The sequence below is a fragment of the Amphiura filiformis genome, unplaced genomic scaffold, assembly GCF_039555335.1.
Source record: "Amphiura filiformis unplaced genomic scaffold, Afil_fr2py scaffold_25, whole genome shotgun sequence".
In the NCBI taxonomy this organism is placed as follows: domain Eukaryota; kingdom Metazoa; phylum Echinodermata; class Ophiuroidea; order Amphilepidida; family Amphiuridae; genus Amphiura; species Amphiura filiformis.
Window position 1 is genome coordinate 177,771 of NW_027305489.1, and position 26,346 is coordinate 204,116.

The 26,346-nt window shown below is 36.4% G+C and overlaps 1 long non-coding RNA gene across 1 annotated transcript; it reads left to right on the forward strand.

The window, feature by feature from the left end:
- Positions 1-4,504: 4,504 nt before the first annotated feature.
- LOC140143682 (uncharacterized) lies at positions 4,505-15,757 on the forward strand. Its single transcript, XR_011857783.1, has 4 exons — positions 4,505-5,390; positions 9,288-9,387; positions 14,066-14,151; positions 15,639-15,757. It is a non-coding gene; the product is annotated as an uncharacterized lncRNA (long non-coding RNA).
- The last annotated feature ends 10,589 nt before the right edge of the window (positions 15,758-26,346 follow it).

Below are 26,346 nucleotides of genomic sequence, written 5' to 3' on the forward strand. Positions count from 1 at the left end.
ATTGCATCACTTCCTGAGGGGAAATCCCATTACATCACTTTACAACCTCAGGGGGGTTTCCAAATATTCCAAATTAGATATGATTCAACTTGTTTTGCTCAATTTGAGAGGGGAATTCCCCCAAAATGTCATCACTCATGTAACTTGTAAACAAAGATAAATCATTAAATTAAATTACTCAGGGCACATCACACTGCTCAGTGACGTGAGTCACATGACATGTCATAATTTTGTTATTTGTTTACAAACCTTTAAATCTGGTAAGATTTTTGAGACAACTAATAGTGGAAAATCGGTATTTTGCACGCTTTTCATCAATGAGAAATGTCATAAACAATCGAGTTTTGGTTATTTTGGTTGATACCAAAGTTTGTATCAATTGATACAGTGTGGAAATAACCAAAACATAAGCTGCATTTTATTATGAGATCATGGTAAATACGTATACCTTTGCCTACAGAAAGTATTTATGATACATTTATGCCGATTAACATGCAGCTAAAATCATACATATTATTTAATACATGTATAAGCGACAGAATTTTTTTCCGTTATTCTGGGGATTATACCAAACAGCATGTGACGCTAATAGCGTGACCCTATATACCACTGGCGTTAAAATGTTTGAGAGTCAATAGCAATGCATAACTACCTTTTTCTTTCTGTTCCTTGGTCAAGTTAAATAATTTGACACAATTTTGGCTTGAATCGGAGCATTTTGAAAGTTGACCCTATGCTACCGGTCCTTTACCTGTTTTACTATGTAACTCGTTAACCAATCATTATCAAGATGTGCGACCTTTGATTATGTTTGTTTAGATGAAGATAACAGAAAGAGTTTGAGGTACAACTTGATCGGACTATCTTTTATATTCAACCCCGCATTTGTTTTGACGCTTTAAGCCCATTTTGCAAAAATGGCATCCGAATTTTTCCGCCATATTTACGGTATGATATAATACGTCATATGCACAACCTCTACAGAGGCCCTGCATGAAATTATCGATTGGCTCCAAACAAAGAATTTGAGCCGGTGTCCTTCACCGTAGTTATGGCGGAGTGCAGTCCATTCAATCAAATGTTGTCATCAACCTATTTGATCGTAGTGCAGGGTTATGTGTGTGAGACGAACTGTCACGGTAGATTGCAATCATGCTTTTGGTGAATGCATGAGTCCGCCATATTTACGGGATGATACGTCACATGCAAGGCCTCTATTGAATATGAATATGTTGGAAAAAAAATATTCGCATTTGTTTCCCACCTTCTTCCCTTTTTCTTCTTCTCCTTTGTTTTTTAGGAAATGCATCAACTTGCCATGCATGTCTAATGGGATGTAACCAAAGTGGCAGACTAAGTGAGTAAAACCTAAACTTTTTCTCTTTCAATATTTTTGTTCAAGACCATAAACTGCACATAAAAGGTATCGTTCCACAATAAACCAGCCACGTACACTATATTTATTCCTTCGACTTTATAAAACGTGAGGGATACAAAACTACTTGATGTCGCCATTATGCGTCAGTATGCCTGGAGAGTCACCCCTGGTGGTCTTCCTGTGCTTTCAGTTGCAAGACAGTTGACCTCAGCAACTTTTCATTCATATTTTGGTGCAGGATACAATATGTGGACAAACTATTAGCTCTACACCCTAAAAATAAGTAATTGAAGGTTTATCTCATCTCCGTGGTCAAAATCAAAGTGTTTCGTTTATGACAGTTTTGTCAAAAGTGCTGTTTTAGTTTCATCTTAGTTTACTTCCAAATGTCAAACTGATTGCGTGTTTTACGCCAGAACGGTTAATCCAAGGAATGCAGATAATTTCCATTGTGTCCTTTAGTAGTCCGGTCAATGTAGGCATTCACTCACCACTAATTGCAACAGAATCCATGTAATCACCATTTCAGAAAATCATACATAATAACACATCAAAAGTCCCTGAAAATCCCCGTAATGGAACAGTGCCTTATTTCCATAAATCCAAAATGGCCGCTGTTCAACTCTGTTGAAAGCAGGCACATTTTAAACGTGTACTTTCAAATTATCCAATCATACTGGTACGCAAATCAACCAAAAATGAGCACTGGTCAAGTTCAGGCAATTTGTTGGAAGCAGTTTGTTCAGGCTGTTATTATTACGTAAAATCAGTCGCTATGAAAATTGTGACAATTACTGGTAATGCTTTTCTTTTGGCCAAGAAAATGAATTTCAAAGTAAAAAGCTGTAATTCGGATTTGTGCTAATATTTATAATTCAACCTGCTTCCAGGTGGTGGCCGCATTGCATTCTCTAAATTCAGTAAATTTTCATCGTCAACCGTGTAATTGAATGGGATTATTTTGAAATTTTAAAACGCTTGAAATATTACAAACAAACAGTTGATAAATAATATAAATACAAGCTAAAACCGTTGGGGTTCGATAATGAACCCCACAAAACTAACCGACTATATTGGAAAATGCCATACGGCAGGGCGGTTTCACAAGTTGCCGGCTCAATCATGTCATCCCCAGTTATGTTCATCCTAGTATATCCTAAATAGACATAAATGTCAAAATCAAAATAAGCAGTCGATACCTATACCCATTAACTCTCACTTAAAGGTCCGTAACCCGATCGACAGTATATCATCCCCCCGATATTTTTCATTGTTGATGAGGTTTTGGAATCACATAATAGATACTATTTTTCTCATTACTATCCTGAAATTTGACGCCCCAAGTCGATGTATTAGGGAGCACGGTGGCCGAGCGGAACGGGCTACGACTCATAATCGGAAGGTTGCGGGTTCGAGCCCCGGCGACGCCATTGTGTTGTGCCCTTGAGTAAGGCACTTTATCTCGATCACTTCTCTCCACCCAGGTGTGAAATGGGGAGCTGTTATGAATACTGTCCATTGAGCGCCGCCCAAAGGTATGAGCATGCCTTGGGCATTGTATGGCAGCTGACATATTCTAACGACGGCGGAATAAATGTAAAGCGCTTTGGTACATGTTCACATGTGAAAGGCGCTGTATAAATACCAACATTTTTATTTATTTTTATTTCCGGAGAAATCATGAAAAACATCGGCCTTTACAGTACAGGCTACCAATTTCTAAATACTAAAATGTACGTCGGATTTCTGGGTAGGGAATTATGAACGAATAATCAGTCTCCTCAACAGCTACTTTTGTTTCGCGTCATTCACATTCTGTGAAAAGAGCGAACCACACTAACTGCTGAGGAGACTCCCCGGGAGACTCCAGCTTTACGGCGCGGCGGTAGTATTTAGATCAAAAAATTCCATTATGAACGAAGCGGGACAAATAGCTCAGTTGATTAGCGCGTTATGTTTTACCCATGAGGTAACCAAAAGTTTTTTTAATTCATTTGAAATGTACATATTGCAAGAGGAAATATATTTTGTTTCCTTTTTTTCTGAAATGGTACGAAAAAGAGTTAAAAACAAAAAAATCCGTTCAATACGTGCATTTGCAGCATTGTCGTCAGGTCTGTTTTGTTTTCGTCGATAATGGCATGGCTATTGCCATCATTTATACACAAAAATCTATCATGAACGATATAAAGACGAAACTGGTTGTGTTTAGTGGTAGGCCTATTATAATTATTAAAACTAGTGTCACAGTATCGGAACGTGACTAGTGGAGCTTGATTGTCATGTAAGTGCACCACACACGCACGGCACATGACGAAGGGAATTACGGCACATGTTGTTGTTGCTTGCCTGCCCAGAATGCAATTCACGCATACCAAGGTATTGGATTGCGAATGTTGCTATTTATTTACATTTACGCTGAAAATGCTCTCGTTTTTTCACGCAGCAGCATAAAGGGGACGATATTTGATATTATTCTGTAGTTTTAAAGACAATCCATATCCAAAACCAATAGGGTTACCTTACCCCCCTTTAAGACCTCATTTGTTAAAACGATATCAAAAGTTGCATTTTCTAGTCAATGGAAAGCGCGGCGCTAGTTTTCGGGAACGATTTGTGTACACATAAATAGAGCATCCATTGGCACAATATAATCCTTTTGAATGTTGGATCAACGTTTCTTTTTCTTATTTTTTGATATTAAATCCGAGATAAACGAGACAGCTATTGGCTGGTACTTCTAATTATGGCATATCTGTTTTTGTGTAGGATACAGAGGAGAGAAATGTCTCGTACCTTTTTTCTTTTCTGTAATATCAAGGGTGCCAATAGTGTTCTGAGTGTAAGATGGCTCACAGGGAACAGAGTGCACAAAGGCCCTTTAACAATCATGCTATTATTGAGCCTGTGTCAAATTCACTAGGAGCGACTATCGAAAAAGGTCAAATTAATGTCATTTTATAAGCTTGCGTTATGTCATGTAAATTAATCCCCCAAAAAGTCCAATTGATTTTGACAGAAATGTTGAAAGATTGTTATTGTTATTTTTATTATTATTATTATTATTATTATTATTATTATTATTATTATTATTATTATTATCATTATTATTATAAATAGCGAGTTAGGGCATTCAAAAATGCCTTAACTCGCGATTTGTAAGTTGACTAGCAGTTAAGGCATATGCCCTAATTTTCACTTCCGTGTATCTCACGTAATCTCTATTATTTTTCATTCATGTTACTTCTGCCAACTAATGTCATTATCTTCGAAGATTTTATCTTGTATTTGTAAGGTTTTTTTCAAGAAATTAGGAAGAAAGAATGTTTTATTAGAAAATGCGTATTAAATACTATTTACGTTCAAAGTATAGACGGCGACTTAGGGCATTCATATGAAATTCGATGATATCATTAAAAGTGGCCTTTATTATTGAGAAACTACGATACAATATATTAACTTGAGCGACTGTAAATACTAATTGTGTGTAAAAATGTCACAAAAAAAATCAAATTTGATTATAAAAAGGTTTTATTTGTCTGTCTTTGGGATGATGTTGTTATCAATAACTCCCGATATTTTGTGTCGCCAAATTGATGATTTCGAAATTCCCCGTACTGCCGTAATATTTTCATGGGGCCTAATTTTTATGTTTTTGCATAAACATTTTTTTTTTTTTTCAATCATTTATAAAATTTATTTTTTGTAAACATTTTTTGTAGAATTTTAAACATATGCAATGGCTGTAAAAGCATCTAGAATTCATTTCAAATTAAACAGCGAAATCCTCAATCAATTAAGAACGTATACAATAGTCAACCCGCACCCGCCATGTTATTTGGATAGATCCGTTCGACGTCACGTTCTGAATCAGAAGCACTGATCTCTACACACCTCAGAAGTCGCTGCTCAGTGGCATAAATATCTCCAGGATACATCATGCATGTACATGTGTATGTACGGACATGGCGACTTCAAATCTGTAACCATGTATAGATTTGATTTAAGCAAAGTAAGTATACACCTTGTAAATAACAGCAACACACACTGCACATGAACTGCACCAGTGTGTACAGTATGATGAAGGAATAACCACAGACACAGTATGGCTTTACTTATAATTGTTTTCATCATTCATGGTTTTAGTTTCACCGGCATGCATGCGTCATAGTCTATCTACCTCGAGACACTGGCACTAGCTTTGAAGTTTAGCGTGTTCCGCGTCAGAGCGTTACTTGCGTGTACATACTTTTATGCGGGCATCAATGTGCCGCATAAAATTATGTGCACACAACTTAACCACGCTAAAGCTGGTTTCATACTACCCTGCCGCTTGCCGCTGAGAGGCGTGGCGCCTGACGCCAAGCATTGCAAACAAACGGACACAATCAAGGCTTGTCAATGGTTGAAACGCCTGCCGCTTGTCGCAGTGGCAAGCGACAGAAAACTAGTGCCGTCGTCTCGATGCAGTTGGCAATTATTTAAGGCTAAGCTATTTGTTTGAGGGAGTTGAGATTTAAAAGCATATCTCAAATTATTCCACTTGTTCATGTTATTGGTCATTGGGAATTAAGGCCGTCAGCCTTTCGCCATCTTGTGGGTACAAATGATACGTGTGTTCATGCGTCGGACACTACGCGCAGGGCGCAGCTTGCCATGAAACTGTTATCATGCATCATCACGCATGGAGATCGAAGGACCATCGCAGCATGTACCCACAATATGGCGGCATAGATGAGTATGACGTCACGCTGACAGCCTCTATTGAATGAATGCAGCTTTCAACAGCTGTACACAATCCAACTGCGATCCTATATCGCGTATTTCAAACTACAACACGAAAGCGGTCGAAGCGCACAATGGATACCAAAATTACCATACAATACCAACCAATCATGAGTGCATTGGCATGGATGGGTCCGCGTTAGGCATGAACAGTCGTACATGGTGGCGTATATCGCGCAGTGTACGCACAAATTTGTCACGCTATGCCTATGTCAGGCTGTGTTCATTCAATTGGAATAATCTGTAAAGCACATGAAGGCTAATAGGCCCGAGCAACACAAATGTCATGTTCTCTAGACCTAGTATATAATAGGCCTATTTTGCAGTAAACATTTGACGAGCACGTACTACCAACCATGATGTTGCAGAGTCAGAGCCAAAAACGTGTACGGTGCAAAGTTCATTCATAAATTTCCACTCTGCAACAGCAGATTGCCTCAGCAGCAAACAGGGCAAGTGCATTTCAATGCAGTAATTACGCCATCGCCATGTAGGCCTCACGGTTAAAATATGTGCTCGCTCAAAGGTTCACTGCAAAAATATTATAGGGACTACTTTTCACCTTAGGGAGATAATTGGAAATATATTATATCAATCATGCATAAACAAAGTTTGCTGACTCAAGCTTGCCTTGTGCGTATGCATACTGTATGTAGGCCTGGCCTAGAGTGGGGTTTTGAGTACGGTACTAGTCTAATGTGCATCATGTTCAACACTGTTCATGTCACGTCCGTCTGATAGTGATGTCGTTACAGTGCGCTGTAAGCACGCTGAGAAACCACCCTTGATGTGTGCATATGCGCTCTGTGCGATTAACATTATGTGTGCGAAGTGTAAAATTCACCAAAGTATGCGCATTTACACAACACGCAATTAAGCACAATTAAGTGACAGGTGCTGTGCCTACAGCCTACTTGATACATTTATGGCGTGCAGAGAACAGCGCATTAAAAGGGCATTTTGTGATCCACAGCCTCATCCACCCACTATTCTCAAAAAAGTTGTGATTTTATACCACTCACTGTACCTTTGGCTACATGTTTGGGGCTGTGCAATAATTATGAGCCCTGGGGAGGGTAAAATTGGGGGAGGCAAGAAATTTTTGGTGAGTCGAAGGGGGGGAAGCAATTTTGGCAAAGCTGAGAGGGGCAAGAGATTTTTGTACACGCGCTTGGGGCGCCTTTTAAATAAAACGCTCTAAAAAGGCGTGGGGACACTCTGGAAACGCTTAAATATGCAAATTTTCATGCTTTCGCTCACGCCGCAACATGTACATAGACCATTTAAAGGGGGGCAAAGATTTTTGGCAGGCTGAGAGGGGGCAAGCAAGTTTTGGCAGGCCGAGAGAGGGGCAAGCGATTTTGGCGAGCCATTTGAAATTTACCCCGGCCTCATAATTATTGTACACCGGGATTGCACAGCCCTTATGTACCAAAAATTTCTTGCAGATTAATTTGTTTAGCCAAAATATCACCAAATTTGAATTTCCTTCGAACTGGTATGTACCAGAACGAAATTACAACAGTGGCCTATGGAGCAGTGCAGTGTAATACACTAAATCATGCATATAAACTCGCAAACGCAAAATTGGAATCAACTGAAATTTTGGGAATAAGCTTTTTTCGTAGATATCTATTGAAAAATGTCATAAAAAGAGGATGCTAGGATCACAAAATCCTCCTTTAATGTAAGTTGACACGCACAGTGACAATTAAAAAAGACAAATATTTTTTTGCTAATTATTTAAAGCTCTCAAATTTTGGAAGATTAAAAAAATAAATTAATTAAAAATGCACTCGTAAAGTTAGATATTATTTATAAAAAAAAATATATATATTTATGTAATGGGTTTGAGCACTCTAAATTCCAAAGTTAGTCACTTGTATAAAAGTAGGCTAAACTTGTTATAGCAATATTGTAAAATATGATGAGTTAGCCCCCATTTTATTTGTCAAAATTCGATTTTTACACAATTTACATAATAGCAAGTTGGTGGTGCGCCCTTAGACATTTGGCTACGGGCTGTGGATAGCAAGGACAATTTTCAGAAAAAAAACAACACCATGTTGTCATCAAAGTTTCACCAGTTTTCTATAACATGGCTAGAAAGAAATTGCCCCATTTTGCACTACAGAAGAAGAAGAGCTGAACCACTGCCCTTTTTGATTTGATTAATACCCAGTTATGTGAGTAAAGAACAAGAAAGACACGAAAATTCATCTGGTTTAGCTCTGACAATTCAACTTGTAGGCTGAAAATAAAAAATCTGGTACATGTATCTAATGAATAGTTTACATCCAAAAGCAACCAAACTTGAGCCAAATCTCAATATGAGAGCTTGCATGTAATGGTGGTATTCAAGGTCAAAGGTCATTTGAGGTCAACTTGTAAATAGGCTGAAAAGGATGATTATTACTTGTGTTTACTTTGTCCGACGTCGCCCGGCGGAACTTGGCCGAGTAGCGGTAGGCGTTGCCAGGAGTAGTGGCAGTGTGAGCGATGGTCAGCGTAAGTTCCGCCAAGCGCGTACATCGGCGATTTACTCCTGACAAAAGTCAGGAGTAGCAAGCTGGGTGTACCCTCCGCCAGGTGTAAGTTGCAATGTAAACACTGCTACTCCTGACACCCGGTGTAAGTTTCACCTTTTGTTGGTCGGCACTAAGACATTACATATTGCGTGGTTGAAAAAGGTCACAGAAACACTGGAAGTGGTAGTCGATGTTTACACCGACCAGAAGTGAATGCTTGGTGGATCGGTAGTGCTAGGAGTAGGCTAGGTGTGGACACGCTGTAGGAGTAGCGAAAATATTTGTGGAATTTTTATCATTGTTAGCGTAACTTTACGCCGGGAACACGTTGAATTAGTGGACATGCTTGTAAGTCCTTGTCAACTTCAGTACATGTATATAGGCCTTATAGGGGTCAGCAGGAGTAACATATTTCCTTTTAAGTAGCAGAATTGGGACTAGGATCATATGCATAGGCTCTTAAAACCTGTGACTAAAACTGTTGAACATTGCTTTAATTGCCAAGTAATAGGAATAGATCTTTTATTTTATTACACAGGAGTGTAAAATTTAATTCTTCATTATTCTTTGTTAATTTGTATTTTTTGATTTTACAGCTAGAAGAACCTTAATGTAGAAGGAAAGTATATAGAGAGCTTTTTTCCGAAATGGCAGTATATCACAAGTAACAAGTTACAGACTTCGAGGTTTCCAGAGGTAAGAAATTGAAAAGCAAGCCAGTATTGCAGTTGGGGCAATCTCTCCCCGGGCAATCTCTGTGCTCCCTGATACTAATGTAGATTCCATATCATGTTGGAGCGATGGGAAAAGGTTAAAGGTCATTGGACCTCGACCATTGTCCAAAAAAGAGGAAAATGGGTCATTAAGACTATTGGTCATTAAGATTTATATTATCAATTTCTGATTCGCGTCTCAAAGAAACTTGCCATGAAAGAAAAAGGAGTTATGTTGTTCATACAATCAACTATAATTTTTGTTGACATAATTATAGGCCTAAATCATGTACTTCACCATGTTAAAAAATTCACCATGTTATTTGAATTTTATATTGATTTGGGCAATGATACCAAGGCAGACAGAAAGTCAAATGACAGGAAACTTTGGTGCCAACTTGGGAGGCTTTAGCCCTGCAGTCTCGGTCCCCAAGCACTCCGTGCATCCATGGGTATTCATGCTTGTCGGTGAACTTTAAAACACCCCTTTGCATCTCATTTCGCGAAGTTTTTAGAAGGAAAAACACCCCTTTTTTAGCGATTTCATGAATTATTTGCCCTTCAAAATACCCTATTTTCGCTAAAATCTGAACGATATTTCTAATATGCCCTTTTCTGGCAAAAACGCGTATAGGCTTCTCGACGAAAATACCCTTTTTTTCAATTTCGCGAACAAGTGGTTTGAAAAAGCACACCTTTTTTGTGTGTTTCGCGAATCGCGTTTCTTCATCTGAAAACATCCCTTATTTCACGAAATTTTCGACGAGCATGAATACCCAGCGGATGCACGGAGTGCGGGACCGGGCCTGCAGTGGGCTGAATACGGCTGATGATGATGATGAAATCAAAATTGTGCTTAGCTTATTATTTTACTATAGGACTATTTTTACTTCACTACTCTATAATGCGTGTTTATAGTGAGCCAGATTATCCGGTATTTAGCGTATATTAACATAAATCAATTGTTAGGCCAAAAAAAAATAACTGTTTGTTTGTCCTCCACAGCTTTGAAAGAGACTTTAAAAAAAAAACATTTTGTGTATTTAATATGCAGTTATAATTTGTGTTCATGACATAGTCTTTTAATGATTTCATATCCAATGTATTTTGAAGTCACTAAAAATAATAGACTATGACATGAACACAAGCTATAACTTTGCATATTGAAGACACAACATGTTTTTGGGGGCTTTTTTTTACTTTCAACCATGAAAGATCTTAGTATTTAGCTCTAGCTAGGTCCAGAGATACTCCAAATCTGAAGTTGAATTTTACTTATTTTTATAAAAAAAAAATTATAAAAAAAATTGGTCAGGCCTTGATCTGAGGAGCGGGCAGTGGAGGACAAACAAACAACCTATTTTTTTTGGCCTTATTGCAGTATAATAAGTCCACTACAATTTTAACATTATTGAGCCCCTCCATTCCACGGGCACCACCTGCACAAAAGTGATGTTTGCTCCAACTAGATATTGAACATATTATAGACCGTATTTACACTATTTTTTGCCCCCCCATCAATGCCCCATCATTTGTTTCAACCAAACATTTGAACCAGAAGTCCAAATATAGTTAGTCATTTTGGTGTGATTTTTAAGCCTACCTATTTTTACTGTTGTGAAAAAGACCTAATAAATGCCCCCTCTTTGAAAATGCAACATCACCACGAGTAAATACTGTACTGGCTACAGCTTACAGACCCAGTACAGACCAAACACACTAGAAACCCACAAAGACAAGAAAGTGCTCATATTTGGCGAGGCTAGGCGAGAAAAGGTAAAAGACAAGGTACCATACAAGAATTTGTCTTTAAAAAAGACAAGTTCACGGATCAAGTGTATAGTACATGTACTTTGATCTAACATTTAATATTCACATCTAACCTACTCTGCACTTATTCGACAATAAATAAGTGATATGAGGCTTAATAATGATACCTGCGTCTTGACTCTGGAAAACAATATTTTTAAAAACATCATTTTGCATTTAGTTTTTTAAGCCACCTCGGGACACACCGACACAGCCTGGCTAATAATTATTTGGTTCAGCAGAGACATTAAAATGAATACACGTGATCGATACACGTGAATTGCTATGCACGATTTTGATATCAGACGAAAATCTTCGGATACCGAGTTAGAAAATGATGAATATCTCCCGTAAATGAATTTTTCTCAAGAAACCAGATGTGGTCTCATACACTTGAAAATATGTGTTGAACAGATATGATGGTCGCTAGAATGCGCTTTGAAAATTGGCCGTGCGCTTTGAACTCAAAATCGGACCAAAACTCTAATTTTATATTGCGTTGGTCCTGTATGGACTACAACGTGTAGTACAGCTGCACTCACTACTAGGCAGTATAAAAGTCGATGACCATTGACCTCAATGGGGTATACAAGCTTATTCACGCACAGCCAAGATCGATTACCCGGCTATTGTGAGTAGCCTAAGTCATGTCCCTCGACTAATTATTCGTCTCAAAGAGCTTCAAAGGTCTGAACCAAATGGCCAATCGTGGCTGTGGATTCAACCTACCATGGCGATTTCTGCCATGAAGATATAGGGTCGATGACACTGTGCGGGAGCCACCTACAGGATCTCATTTTGCATAAGGTTTTTATTGCGTTGCAAAGTAGCAAAACTTTCTTTATATATGGCCCAATCCGTTGCCTGGAAAAGGCTATCCCTCTTACAACCTATCAACAGGTCTGATTTCTGTAATGAGGTGTCACCAGGTTTGCAAGAGATAATAATACCAAATATAAAGACCATGAAATTCACCACATCACAACCAAGCTCACATTGGGACCCAATAAAAATTCCTTTAAAAGGAATTTTATTAACTCATTGCTAGCTTTTGTTAGGGTCAGGGTGTCAGGGATATTTGTCTTTGTCAATATTATACAGGTTTATACACATGGGTTATTACAAGCGTTAATAAACATTCAATTAACTATAGATAATAGACTTAGTTTTGTGCAATGTAGTTATATTGAACTTTATCTGAAGTAAATAACATGCTACACAGTTTTCTATACAGAATGATGAGGCCTTTTGTGATGAGGCCTGACCTCGACCTGCTAGTTTTGATTAACCAAATCAGTTATGTGTATTGTCAGCATGTGATGGCTATAAGCCAATTACAAACATGTTTCTAAAAAGGCTAAACAATTCCTACGCTGGATAGACTCTTGGCTAGGTTAAGTGCTAATAGTAAGTTGTCATGTTGGGCAAGATTAGATAAAGGCATACAAACTAGGGTATGAGATATTGGAAATATTTCCTAGCCTCTTAAGCACATGGTTGGTGGGCTATAGATATTCAAGACACAGGGTATGTAAGGGACAAACTGTGCATATGAGATGTGGGTGCAAGTGGCATCATTTCACTACCTTGAAAAAAGGCGAGGAATTGCTCAGATTAAGTCTTGCTCAGATCCTGGACAAGTTTGGCAGGAAAGGCAAGGTACATCCAGCACATCCATACCCTTGTCTGGAATATAAGATTCCACACCACCAAATCACACCATGAAGGTAAATGGCTGGTAAAAAAATCAGTGTTTTTATTGTAAGAACCACACGGGATTGATTTCAAAAGAATTAAGGCTCACGTGCCTATCTTTGTGATAGCTGTACTTTGTGGATGGTTTTCTCAATATCTAAGCATAAAAAGATTACATTTGTTACAATTATGAAATTTGAGGCACGTTTTTTGTTCTCGAGATCTTCACCAGATGACGTCACTACATATAATCAGTGTGCTGTAAGATTGACAGGATGTACATAGTTTTCAACATGTCACTGTGAAAAATCAAGCTTGCAGCTGCTGCTTACCTACCCAATATTTGTTGGTTATATGGAAGAACATATCATAAACATTAGGTAACATGGTGTTTTGAATGAAGCAGGGAGAAAACAATGAGAAAACGATCAATTCCTCCATATCTTTTAATACATACATGAATAGGAACTCTATTTGGCCGTGTGTACCCTGTATTTGACATGTATGACAGACACTCTAAAAACACTGTCTGGCAATGTGCTATATTTAGATCACTGAGCAAGATAAAATACAAATTGTCATGATTGTGGAATAGTGGAACACCTGATTTTTTGGCATATTTGTCATGTTTACACATGTCCCAACTTGCACCTAAATGGAATCAGCCACATTTGTTGTGTTTGTAATTGTAGGTCATCAGAGCAAAGTTCGACATAATGTCATAATTCAAGAATTATGACATTATGTCCTCCTATATAACTGCATGTTAAACGGCCATAATAACCAGCAGGGTTTATTTCACTTTACCTTGTTATTTCAGCTCAAATGGACAGAAACCTTTCCCGATAATTATTATTAGCATTATTTTAGCATTTTAAGTGCATAATAACAAATTTAAAATTTGAAGGAAATCGTACATTAAGGCTTTAAGCTTACCTGAAAAAGTCTTCTTACCATGCTAAAGTACATGTAATTATTAATCAGCTAGTCAAGACCATTCCTCTTGTACAAGATATTAATTAAGGCCTATAAGCCTAAACTGAAAAATTGGGGTTTTGTGGAGTAGGCTAGGTGCTAGTTACTGACTCGGAGACATGACTGAGTTTGGTTTAATGCAGTTGCAGTAATCTGTCTGCTTTCAATTTTATTTTGTTCAGATATGACCATGTATGTGACCATCTGCCATCAAGAAACCTACCGCAAACAAGAAAAAGCCATTAAAAGGGGATGATGTGTTTCATGGGTAAGTCAACTCACTGAACTATTGCTTTGCCTACTTAACAATAGGTATGGTTATATTAATGTTTGTTTCAACTTGTTCTGTGACTCAATTAAAAATATCTGAAAGGTTGAGAAACAAAAAATTAGGCCCTGCCTGATTATCATAATTATCTTAATGTTGCTATCTTCAGTAGATAGCACATGGTTAACAATACACATGCTGCATTAATTCTAGTCGGCAACTCGGCATCAATACTTAAACTTGAATAATTTCACTTTTAATGGTCGAGATATGTTGAGAAAGGCTACAGATCATGTATGACCCTTTATCATTCAGTAGACATGAATAACAACATTTCATCGGTTAATAGCCAAATAATATAATTTCGTATTGTTCAGCGTTCATAAATTACCGTACAATATATAGCCGTATTATTCAGCTCTTAATCAGTACCGGTAATTAACGGGCCTGCATACTCGCGTTGTATTGTGCTGATCGGCAGTATGCGTAGAGGCAACAATTACGTGCTACCTCACGTCAGGTGCTAAGTGTCGTCTACGTTGGCACTAAGCGCACTGTATTACATGGCCTGGCGGTAGTTGCATGACAGAAAACTGTAAAGCATGCATTGAAGAGTTTGGAGTAGGCCTATAACTTGATCACTTTATGATTGTGGTATTATTTAATTATTATTTTTTTTATTTTTTTATTTATTTATTTATTTATTTATTTTTTTATTTATTTATTTATTTATTTATTTATTTATTTATTTATTTATTTATTTATTTATTTATTTATTTATTTATTTATTTATTTATTGTATTTATATGTATTTATTTGTGTTTATTTGTGTTAAATGTATACTGAATGATAAATTTGTTACCTCCTGTCTGTTCAAATGCAAGACGAAAAATATCACTGGTTTTGAGGTCGTATCACACGAGGCCGCATTCGTATTGCATGAACAAACAGGGGATAACTAATAGTATTTGACATGTATGACAGACACTCTAGAAACACTGTGTGGGATGCACTATATTTACATGTACATGTAGATCACTGAGCAAGATAAAATACAAATTGTGGAATAGTATATAACCAGATTTGTCTGTTTTGGTGTAAGTTTTTTTGCTAATTTGCATTACATGGGGGTGGGGGGCTAGATATGAGGATTTGGAAATATGCTCAAAAATGGCTTCAGATTGAATTTTGAAAGTTAAAGATTTCCTTCAAATTTAAAATTTGAAGGAAATCATTACATTAAAACTTTAAGCTTACCTGAAAAAGTATTCTTACCATGCTCAAGTACATGTAATTATTTATCAGCTAGTCTAGACCATTCTTCTTGCACAAGATATTAATTAAGGCCTATAAGCCTAACCTGAAAAATTGGGGTTTTGTCAAGTAGCCTGGCCAGGTGCTAGTTACTGACTCTGAGACATGACCGAGTTTGGTTTAATTAATGCAGCTGCAGTAATCTGTCTGATTTCAATTTTGTTTTTTTTCAGATATGACCATGTATGTGACCATCTGGCATCATGATGAAGTTACAGAAAAAATCCCTTTGACTATTTACAAGAAAACCGCCAAAACAAGAAAAGCCTTTAAAAAGGGATGCTGTGTTTCATGGGTAAGTCCAACTCACTGAACTATCACTTTGCCTACTTGACAATAGGTATGGCTATATTAATCTTTGTTTCAACTTTAACATGTGTTCTGTGACTCAATTAAAAACATCTGAAAGGCTGAGAAGCAACAAATTAGGCCCTGCCTGATTATCATATCTTAATGTTACTATCTTCAGTAGATAGCACATGGTTAGCAATACACATGCTGCATTAATTTGAGTCGGCATCAATACTTAAAGCCATATTATAACATTTGCTGAGGAAGACTCCCTCACTGAATTTTTAAAATTCCTTTTTTACACGATTAAATTGTACTTTATTAAACCAATATACCCTGCAAAAATCAAGACTCTGTAGTTTTCTCAAAACCAGAGAGCTTGATTAAAAGGCCGGAACCGGCGGTTTATTATTACGATGGAATTATTAGTCGAACGCATACACAATGTTCATAACACACATTACGTACACGGCGTGCGGGACGGTGATATACACAACAAAGGGTCGTACCACAACCACGACCGAAGGAGTGAATACGTATATAAGCGACATGTGCGCTGGTAGTAAATTCAATTTTCTTTGCTTTGCCGTAGTTGTTCGGCTGAAACATAAAAGGGGATATATCTGATGGTAAAAGCTAACATTTTATGGCAAAGAAATGCTAATCTATTTTGTTTGAAAATGTTATAATATGGCTTTAAACTTGAATAATTTCACTTTTAATGGTCAAGATATGTTGAGAAAGGCTGCAGATCATGTAAAATGGGGTTTTAAGAAAAAAATTTTAACCCTGCAGATTCCACACCACCAAATCACACCACCAAGGTAAATGGCTGGTAAAAAAAAATCAGTGTTTTTATTGTAAGAACCATTGAGCTGCTTACCTACCCAATATTTGTTGGTTATATTGTAGAAGATATCATAAACATTAGGTAAAATGGTGTTTTGAATGAACCAGGAGGGTTAACAATGAGAAAGCATCAATTCCTCCATACCTTTTAACACATAAATGAATAGGAAATCTATTTGGTGGTGTGCACCCATAAGTAGCACCCAATTGACACCTTTGTTATCATGTTGACTCAATTGGTCATCAGTCAAGATTAATAGGTAAATTTTCACGGGAAAATTGGACACGTGACCAATGCGTATCAATGTAAGTGTAACCTTGAGCCTGATCTCTGACTCTGACCCCTGGCTGTGACCTCGCTATTCAAGTCTTAGTTATTTTGAATTGAAAAAAATTAGTTTTGGCACGATTTTGATAGAAATTAGAGCATTGCAAAATTATTGATTTCTTCACAATATCATCAAAACGTAATTTCAAAAATATTTACCTACGGAAAAAAATATTTATCTACGGAAACTCTTGTTATAATATATTATAAACTTCGGACAAGTAACTTATTTTGCATCCAAGGAGAAGTTAAATTCTTCCTATTCAAATACATTGGAAGACCACCCGCTGTGCTCGGGGTTACATTCCATAATGCTAATATGTCTGCGCCCATGGGTATCACATGTCCAGAAAATTTTCCCGTGAATATTTTCCTATTAATCTTGACTGGTCATTAACAATTTTAATTTTTATTACAGTAATTCCTGCCAGACAGCCCAGGAAGGTTATGACCAATTGAGTCAACATGATAACAATGATGTTAATTGGGTGCTTTACTTATATTCCAGACAAAATGTGCTGGAATTTAGTACCTCACCATTTCTTGCCAAACTTGCCCAGGATGCCATTCCTCACCTTTTTTTAAATATAAAGAATATGTGACCGTCACATCAATAGTTACTGATTGCTACATGTACCTAGTACCTGTCCCTATTTAGTATGGGGCTTGTTTGAAACAAGTTTGTTGATGTTCAAATGCCAAATTGACTGCTCAGTGCCAGAAGTGGGTAAGTGCAATAGCTGCCATGTGAAGTATGAGTACAATGTACTGTGTGTAAACTGCCAAAATGTTCACAGGGCAGCTATTGCGCTTACCTACTTCTAACACTAGCAGTCAATCAAACTCTGATAACCCTTGCACATTATTTTTTTTTCCATCACAGTGCACTCCACCTTGAGGTTGTATCAGTATAGGAAAAAAATAAACAGCATTACATTGAAATTTGTCATTTGAACTACAATAAAAATCATATCTAGTCATTAATCTCAAATCAAGAACTTAATTTTGTTAATTAAATGCAAGTTTAAACAAACAACATTACTTAAACTCTTAACGAGAGTAACAAGAGTAAAAAACCTATATTATGTATTGTGTTATGTGATAGACTTGAACTGAAAGCCTGATGATTCCAAGAAAGATGGGCTAACCACTGAGCTGTTATTTTATTAATTTTAATTTCCATAAATCTTCATTTTATCACAGGTGATCATATTAAGCCATACCAAAATCACAATCGTCGAACACAAGAGGTGCAGCTGTTTGTCTCAAAAGAGAGAATTCCATAGAGGTGATGGGCGCTTGATGACATCCACTTGCTAGCCTACCTTATACGGAAGAAAGGAAGCGTTCATAAGAATATTCATATAGGGCTGCTTGGTAGTTCGGTTTTAATAGTCTCATGGAATTGAGACTAAAATAGTCTAGAACAGAACTATAATCACTGCAAGCTCCTGTAAACTCATCTCCTCAAAATTATCCCACTAAAAGTAGCAGTTAGATAGTCTGCATGCTGTCTACTGAAGCTAATGCTAAGTATGTTTCATATGCTATCAAGATAGTCTGTATGCTATCTACTGAAGCTATGCCAAGTAGTTCATTCCACACATGCTGTCAACTGAAGATCATAGCAATATTGTAATTTCTTATTAATATGTGATGTAATCAAGCAAAATCAGTTGGAACTTGGAAATATTAAATTTTCTGTTTCTTATAGGATAGTAAAAACATTTACAAATCTGGATTTTGCAGAAAACAGCATTGAAATTGAACAACCAATTCCAAAGATATGAGCAACTAAAGAGTTTCCAAAGCAACCAGAAACAAAAGGAAATATTTACTTTGTGTGGCTATATCTCAAAATCGATATTTCGAGTTCCGACTGATTTTGCTTGATCGCATCACATATGTTATTATTTTAACAGATTCTATCTACTTAATTGTTTTGTATTACACAGGTGCTACTGAATATAGTCCATTTTGTTTAGAGGTTAATGACTGTGCATCATTCATCTTGAGGTATTGTAAAATAATTTTATTTAAAACATTGTGCTTTGGAATCAAAAAATATCAGGAGCAGTGCAAAGCACAATGTTTAGATATTTTACAATACCCTCAAAATACCTGATGCAAAGTCATTAACCACATTCATAACTGCCACTTTTCACTTTGCATCATATTTTCTTCTTTTAAATTTGAAAACAAAATAAAGTTTTAACTTTATCACAAAGTTGTCACAAAGTAGCTTCTCATCAAAATATGTAGCATCAAAACCATAGCACCTATGAAAAACAACCTTATTGGTGCAAAGTGGGGGCAATGGCTCATCTAAAATTGTAAACTTTGATAAGGTTGCACCAAGTTGATGTATCGTTATGATACACAAAATTTTCATTAGAGATGAGGACTGTACAAGAATACTGCTTGGACTGCTTAAGACTTGCCCTACTACTGTATATAGATACCATTTTTCCTTCCAGAAAATGTATAATTTTTGATATTATTAGTTCATGACACATGGCCTTATAGTAAACATTTCACTTGAATGAACATATCCCCCATCTTATTTCAAAATACAATGCAAATGCACAACCTTGCATACTTAATGAAAAACACTAGCTAATCACGAGTGAGTTGGATTCTCTTCCTGTTAGACACATGCAATATCAGTATATTTTTCAAACATTAACCATAATATCAATTTTTTTTAAATTTATGACATTCTGCACATACCATGTAACAATTACAATGCAGATATCAATATGGAACACACCAATTTAGATATGCATAGATGATAATTAACCTTATTGTTGTTTGGAGGCTTCATTTGTTTGGAGGCTTCAATTGTTAACGGAAAGTTTGTATTGGGTCCCATTTTCAAGCGGTGATATATATCTCCACGATTTAAAAACAAGTGACTTGAGGATCTACTTTGCTACATTTTGATAAATAGATTGGATGAGCTCTTTTATTTATATTTGCCCAAGCTTGCTGAAGAGTTTGTTTCGGAGGCTTCAAAAAAGTTAACGGAAAATTGGCTCTTTGAAGTCAAGATTTTATAAAAATTTTAAAAGCTTGCAAATCGACTAATTTTTGTTACCCATTTCAAGTTAAGATATCAACTGTTATGAATCAAGAAGTGAAGAAATAACCAAGAATTATGAACCAAAGCTATACCCACAAAGTTTGTTAACAATTGTTGACGGAAAATGAAGCCTCCGAAGCGACAAATCTCAAAGCCGGTTCTCAAAAATACAGGGCTGTTCACAATTAAATCTAATGTGGCAGTGTTTACTGAACATATGACCGTACTTTCAGGATAAGAAAAATTATCCATGAACTAACTGAAGAAAACACAAAAAAAAAAAAAAATGTTACTGTTTTTTATAGTTTTTCAAAATGGCAATATTAGGTACATTTAAGCCTGCTAAAACTGAACGCAGTAACTCCCGAAGATGATTATGCTACCCAAGGTAGCTGCTAACTAGATGACTTATGTGGCCAAAAATCATGGAATTCTGTGGCTTTATTAGAACACAACGGATCAAAATGTTAAAAATCTAAAGTTGCACCCTTTACCGTGAAAATGACCATATATATATATAGATAGATTGTTTTGTATTAAACAGGTATTATCTACTGAAGATAGCACAGGTGCTAGCTATATAAATAAATTCATCAAGGTTATTGGTAGACAATATGAAAGGTTTCTTTTGAACAAAACCAAAACTTTCACTTGCCATTGACGGTTTCACCTATCATGGTCAGTGACAGCACAATGAATTTTATTGGGGGGAGGCAAAGTGAATTTCAGGGGTGGGCAAAGTGAATTTCAGTAAGAGGGGTGGGCAAAATTAACACATTTTGTGCAAAATAGCTGCAAAAAGTGGAAATGTTCTAATTTTGGTGAAATGCCGTCCTGCCCCCTGTAGTTCCGCCACTGATCATGATCGATGGGCATCATCAAAATGATGATTGGTGATTCCTCCAGTTGGATGTATCCTGACTGAAGGTGGTGTCTTATAAGGCAGGAGTGGATCATGCACATGACTTATGAAGTGGGTCCCTTGTCTTTGTTCATGACATTGGGTCCTTGTCTTCTGATCAAAATTGATTCTTGAGCCAGGTTTCACCTATCATGGTCAGTGACAGCACAATTAATTTTATTGGGGGAGTGAATTTCAGGGGTGGGCAAAGTGAATTTCAGTAAGAGGGGTGGGCAAAATCAACAAATTTTGTGCAAAATAGCTGCAAAAAGTGGAAATGTTCTAATTTTGGATGTATCCTGACTGAAGATGGTGTCGTTATTAGGCAGGAGTGGATCATTCACATGACTTATAAAAGTGGATCCTTGTCTTTGTTCATGACATTGGGAATTTTGACCTTTTACCTTTATTTTTAACTCTGTAAGCCATCAAAATCCAAAAAGTTTTTGCTGGAAAATGAAACTTACCATGGAGGTCTGTAATTACAAACTTGTTTGGACTTGGGATCTCGATGGCGTGGCCCATTATGATGCTTTGAGGTTTGCCTGAGGGCGCTTTTCATCAAAACATTGGATTTGCTGTTTTTATGTACCATCAAGAACTTTTTTCCTTGGTTTTTTGTGATGTAACCATTTGGTACTTCAAAAAAAATGCAAAAGCATGAGTTGGGATGATGATGTTATGCCCCTCAAAGTTTGCCATTTGTAAACTAGGCTCACAGAGGCCGAAATTTCAAGATTTTTTCAGCTGAATGAAGGCACTGTGCATGCTCACATTGTACATGTGAGTTGTTGGTGTTAATATGTACCAATATAATTTTTAGAAAAATTTAATTATTTTTGTATCGCAGTTGGGTACATAATAAGGAAGACTGGCTCTTAAATTACAAATCGTGTGCAAAAGGTTACTATTTTCAATGAGCTATGACTTTGCTAAAGAGTGCTTACAAATTAATAGTAGCACATAGTTTGATTTGTATTTCAAATATGCTATCTACTAAAGCAGGCTTTGAGTTTTAAGGAGTGCGAATGTGATCACACTCCACAACACTCCTAAATGATCATAAGGAGTGTGATTTATCACACTCCTTAATCTTTAAGCTTAACACTCATGATTCACAAAATAGCACACCTTACAAGATTGAGGTGTGCTATTTATCACACACCTCAATTAATAATTGCTAAAGGTAACACTTGGATCCTTTTGCATGCCATAATGGTGCTGTCTACTAAAGATAACACTTTGATTGTTTTGTATACATGTGCTATCTTCAGTAGATACAAGGGTATTATGTGCTTGGGTGTTAAGCCCTTGAGACCAAGGTAGTGGATGGCACTTTCTTGGATTGGCTGAATTTCCCCCGTTTTTACCTTCAATTTTCATGATTTTTTTTCAATTCTCAGAAACCGCTTAACTGTCAATGGCCCATGGTTCAGCTATATGGTGTGGTAACCGCTCTAGTTACTCCATATTTTGCCTTTTATTTTGAAAGAAAATGTATAATTTTTGCTATTATTAGTTCACGACACATGGCCTTTTGTAAACATTTCACTTGAAATGAACATATCCCCGATCAGATTTTAAAATCATAACTTAGATTGTCGTTTTGTATTACATGCATGCTATCTACTGAAGATAGCACGTAGTTTGTTTTGTATTTTACCAATGCTATCTACTGAAGATTAGTTTTTTCCTTCATTTTTGACCATTGTTGTCAATCTTTGCCCCCTTAAAAGATGGCTCCCCTTGCCCCCCCTATTTGCATACCCTCTGAAAAGTGCTTGCTACGCCACTGCTGGTTTGTCACTAGCACTTAATATTAGCATCTAAATTGTTTTTTGTGAAACCCATGCAATCTACTACTGAAGATATCACTTACATTGTTTTATATTACACATGTACCAGGTAGATTTTGTATTACACATGCTTACTACTGAAGATAGTACGCATACCAGGTAGATTTTGTATTACACACATGCTTACTACTGAAGATCATAACTTAGATTGTTGCTTTGTATTACATGCATGATATCTACTGAAGACAGGTTTGACTATGAAAACGATTCTCTTATAAATGCATCTATGCAGTTTCCACCTCGATACACCCAATATTTGCTTATTTTGGGTTTTGATGATGATGATAAAACATTAGTCTGAAGTTAAAATTATGAAGATGATACAGTTTATGATGTTTTGACAAAGTCTGTACAGAATTCTTATCATCTATACCATATTATGCTGCACATAAGGCAATATAATGCCAATTTGGCACAAAGTATGAACTTTGACCTCTATTATATCAGTTAAGAAGCTAGATCATGAAAAATGAAATTGGGATCTTGTTGGCGTATCTTTTTGTAATGCAGTAAAAAGCCCACATTACGCTGCGCATCATTGTTCAAAGGAATTGAGGTCAAATTGACCTCCACAATGAGGCTAAGTCAATTTTCAAAAAATCATTAAAATATGAAGATCAAGAGATTCCAAGCTAATTTTTATATTAATTGACAGAAATTATGCCTTCTTTAATGAGTTGCTATTCTGAAAGTCAGGTGATGTTGACGCCTTGAGAAATAAAGGCACGCGTAAAATGCCCGAAAATAGGGAATTTTGACCCTTTACCTGTATAAAAGCTGTGCGACAACAAAAGCCAAAAAAGTTTCTCCTGGAAAATGAAACTTACCATGAAGGTCTTTAATTACAAACTTGTTCCGACTTGGGATCTCAATGGCGCGGCCCATTATGATGCTTTGAAGTTTGCCTGAGGGCGCTTTTCATCAAAACATTGGATTTGTTGTTTTTATGCGCCATCAAGAACTTTTTTTCTTGGTTTTTGTGATGTAACCATTTGGTACTTCAAAAAATGCAAAACGCAGGTTGGGATGATGATTTGCAAGATGTTATGCCCCTCAAAGTTTGCCATTAGGCTCAGAGAGGCCGAAATTTCAAGATTTTTTAAAGCTGAATGAGAGTGCTGTGCATGCTCATATTGTACATGTGAGTTGTTGGTGTTAATATGTACCAATATAATTTTGTAGAGAAAATTTAATTATTTTTTGTATCGCAGTTGGTACATAATAAGGAAGACTGGCTCTTAAATTGCAAATCTTGTGCAAAAGGTTACTATTTTCAATGAGCTATGACTTTGCTAAAGAGTGCTTACAAATGAATAGTAGCACATAGTTTGATTTGTAGTTCAAATATGCTATCTACTAAAGCAGGTTTTGAGTTTTAAGGAGTGCGAGTGTGATCTCACTCCACAACACTCCTTAAATGAGTGTGATTTATCACACTCCTTAATCTTTAAGCTTAACACTCATGATTCACAAAATAGCACTCCTCACAAGTTTTTATTTATCACACACCTCAATTAATAATTGCTAAAGGTAACACTTGGATCGTTTTGCATGCCATAATGGTGCTGTCTACTAAAGATAGCACTTCAATTGTTTTGTATACATGTGCTATCTTCAGTAGATTATGTGCTCGGGTGTTAAGCCCTTGAGACCAAGGTAGTAGATGGCACTGCGGATTGGCTGAATTTCCCCCCAATTCTCAGAAACCGCTGACTCTCAATGGCCCATGGTTCAGCTATGGTGTGGTAACCGCTCTAGTTACTCCATATTTTTGCCTTTTATTTTGGGAAAGATTAGACTTTCCTCTTTCAGAAAATGTATAATTTTGCTATTATTAGTTCACGACACATGGCCTTTTAGTAAACATTTCACTTGAATGAACATATCCCCGATAAGATTTTAAAATCACAACTTAGATTGTCGTTTTGTATTACATGCATGCTATATATTGAAGATAGCTTGTAGTTTGTTTTGTATTTTACACATGCTATCTACTGAAGATAAGTTTTTCCTTCATTTTGACCATTTCTGTCAATCTTTGCCCCCCCTTAAAAGTTGGCTCCCCTTTCCCCCTATTTGCCCACCCTCTGAAAATGTGCTTGCTACGCCACTGCTGGTTTGTCACTAGCACTTAATATTATCATCTAAATTGTTTTGTGTGAAACATATGCAATCTACTACTGAAGATATCACTTACATTGTTTTGTATTACACATGTGCTATCTACTGAAGATAGCACGTACCAGGTAGATTTTGTATTACACACATGCTTACTACTGAAGATAGAACGTACCAGGTAGATTTTGTATTACACACGTGCTTACTACTGAAGATCATAACTTAGATTGTTGTTTTGTATTACATGCATACTATTAGGCATATCACCTCAAAAATAATGCAGCAGAAACACGTTATTTAATGTTCCTACATTATTGAGCTTTATTAACCCTAACCCTACCCGAGGTTTTTTGGCTATCGGAAGGGAAAGAAGGAACAAAAAGGAGAGAAGATGAAGAAAAAGTCACCCCCGGATTCGAACCTCGATCCCCCAGCCCTCGGTGGACGCTTGAAGATCCCCAGCATGTAGCTACACAGGTGAATATATGACTTGGTCTAATCAAGTCTCGTGGAATCCGTGCACGCAGAGCAATAGTGAGCTTTAGTGAGTCCTAGTTCTGTTAGGGTTAAAGCATCAAAATCAAAAAACAGAATTAAAATCGGTCAATGCATTGTGATGTAGTGTCAATTTAAAGATGCTCGTAGAGATGGAATGAAATCCTGCCACAAATGGCTGTAATGACAAAATTGGCACATTTCGAGATTTTGAAGGTATATTTGGACGCTTGCTTGAAAAAGCAGCGTTAATTTAAATATCACATGTTAAATGCCTATCTTTCCTGACTTCGTTACAGAAAACAAAATTAAAAAATCTATCATTGAATAATCATAATAAATTAACCAAATATACTATTTTAGCAATTTTGGCCAATCTGCAGACAAATTAAATCTCAAAAAATGACTAAGTTCAGCTAATTAATATGCAAAATTGATGCCAATAGAAAACCGTACATGATATAAAGGTGCGGGTTTTTTGCACATATGTATACAACGTTCTTTCAATTGATAACAAAAATACACAAAAAGTAATTAATTATGCAAATTAGGTAATTACAGCTAATTATGTATTTATGATATTATTATGTAAATTAGGCATGAGTAATTTTAGGTTTTTTTTTAATATTTAATGAACGTCTGTTCATTCATCATAATTTTTTAAGTATGATCCTGTTATGAGCTTGAATAAATGAACTGCAGTTAATTATTTAAAACAATACAAAAAAATAAAAAGTTTGACATTTTGACGGTGTCTAGAATATAATTTTCATTTTTACTGTAAACATGGTATGTGTCACCATTACTCAAAGCCAAGTCCGAAAAGTAAAAATTAAAATTCAGTTGCAATGAGACTTTAAATTAACATTTTGTCATCTGGATTAACATGGGAGGACAATCGGTAAAGTGAACAGCAATTTTACTGTACAGAATAAAAAAAAATAGTATGGCCTTGGACACA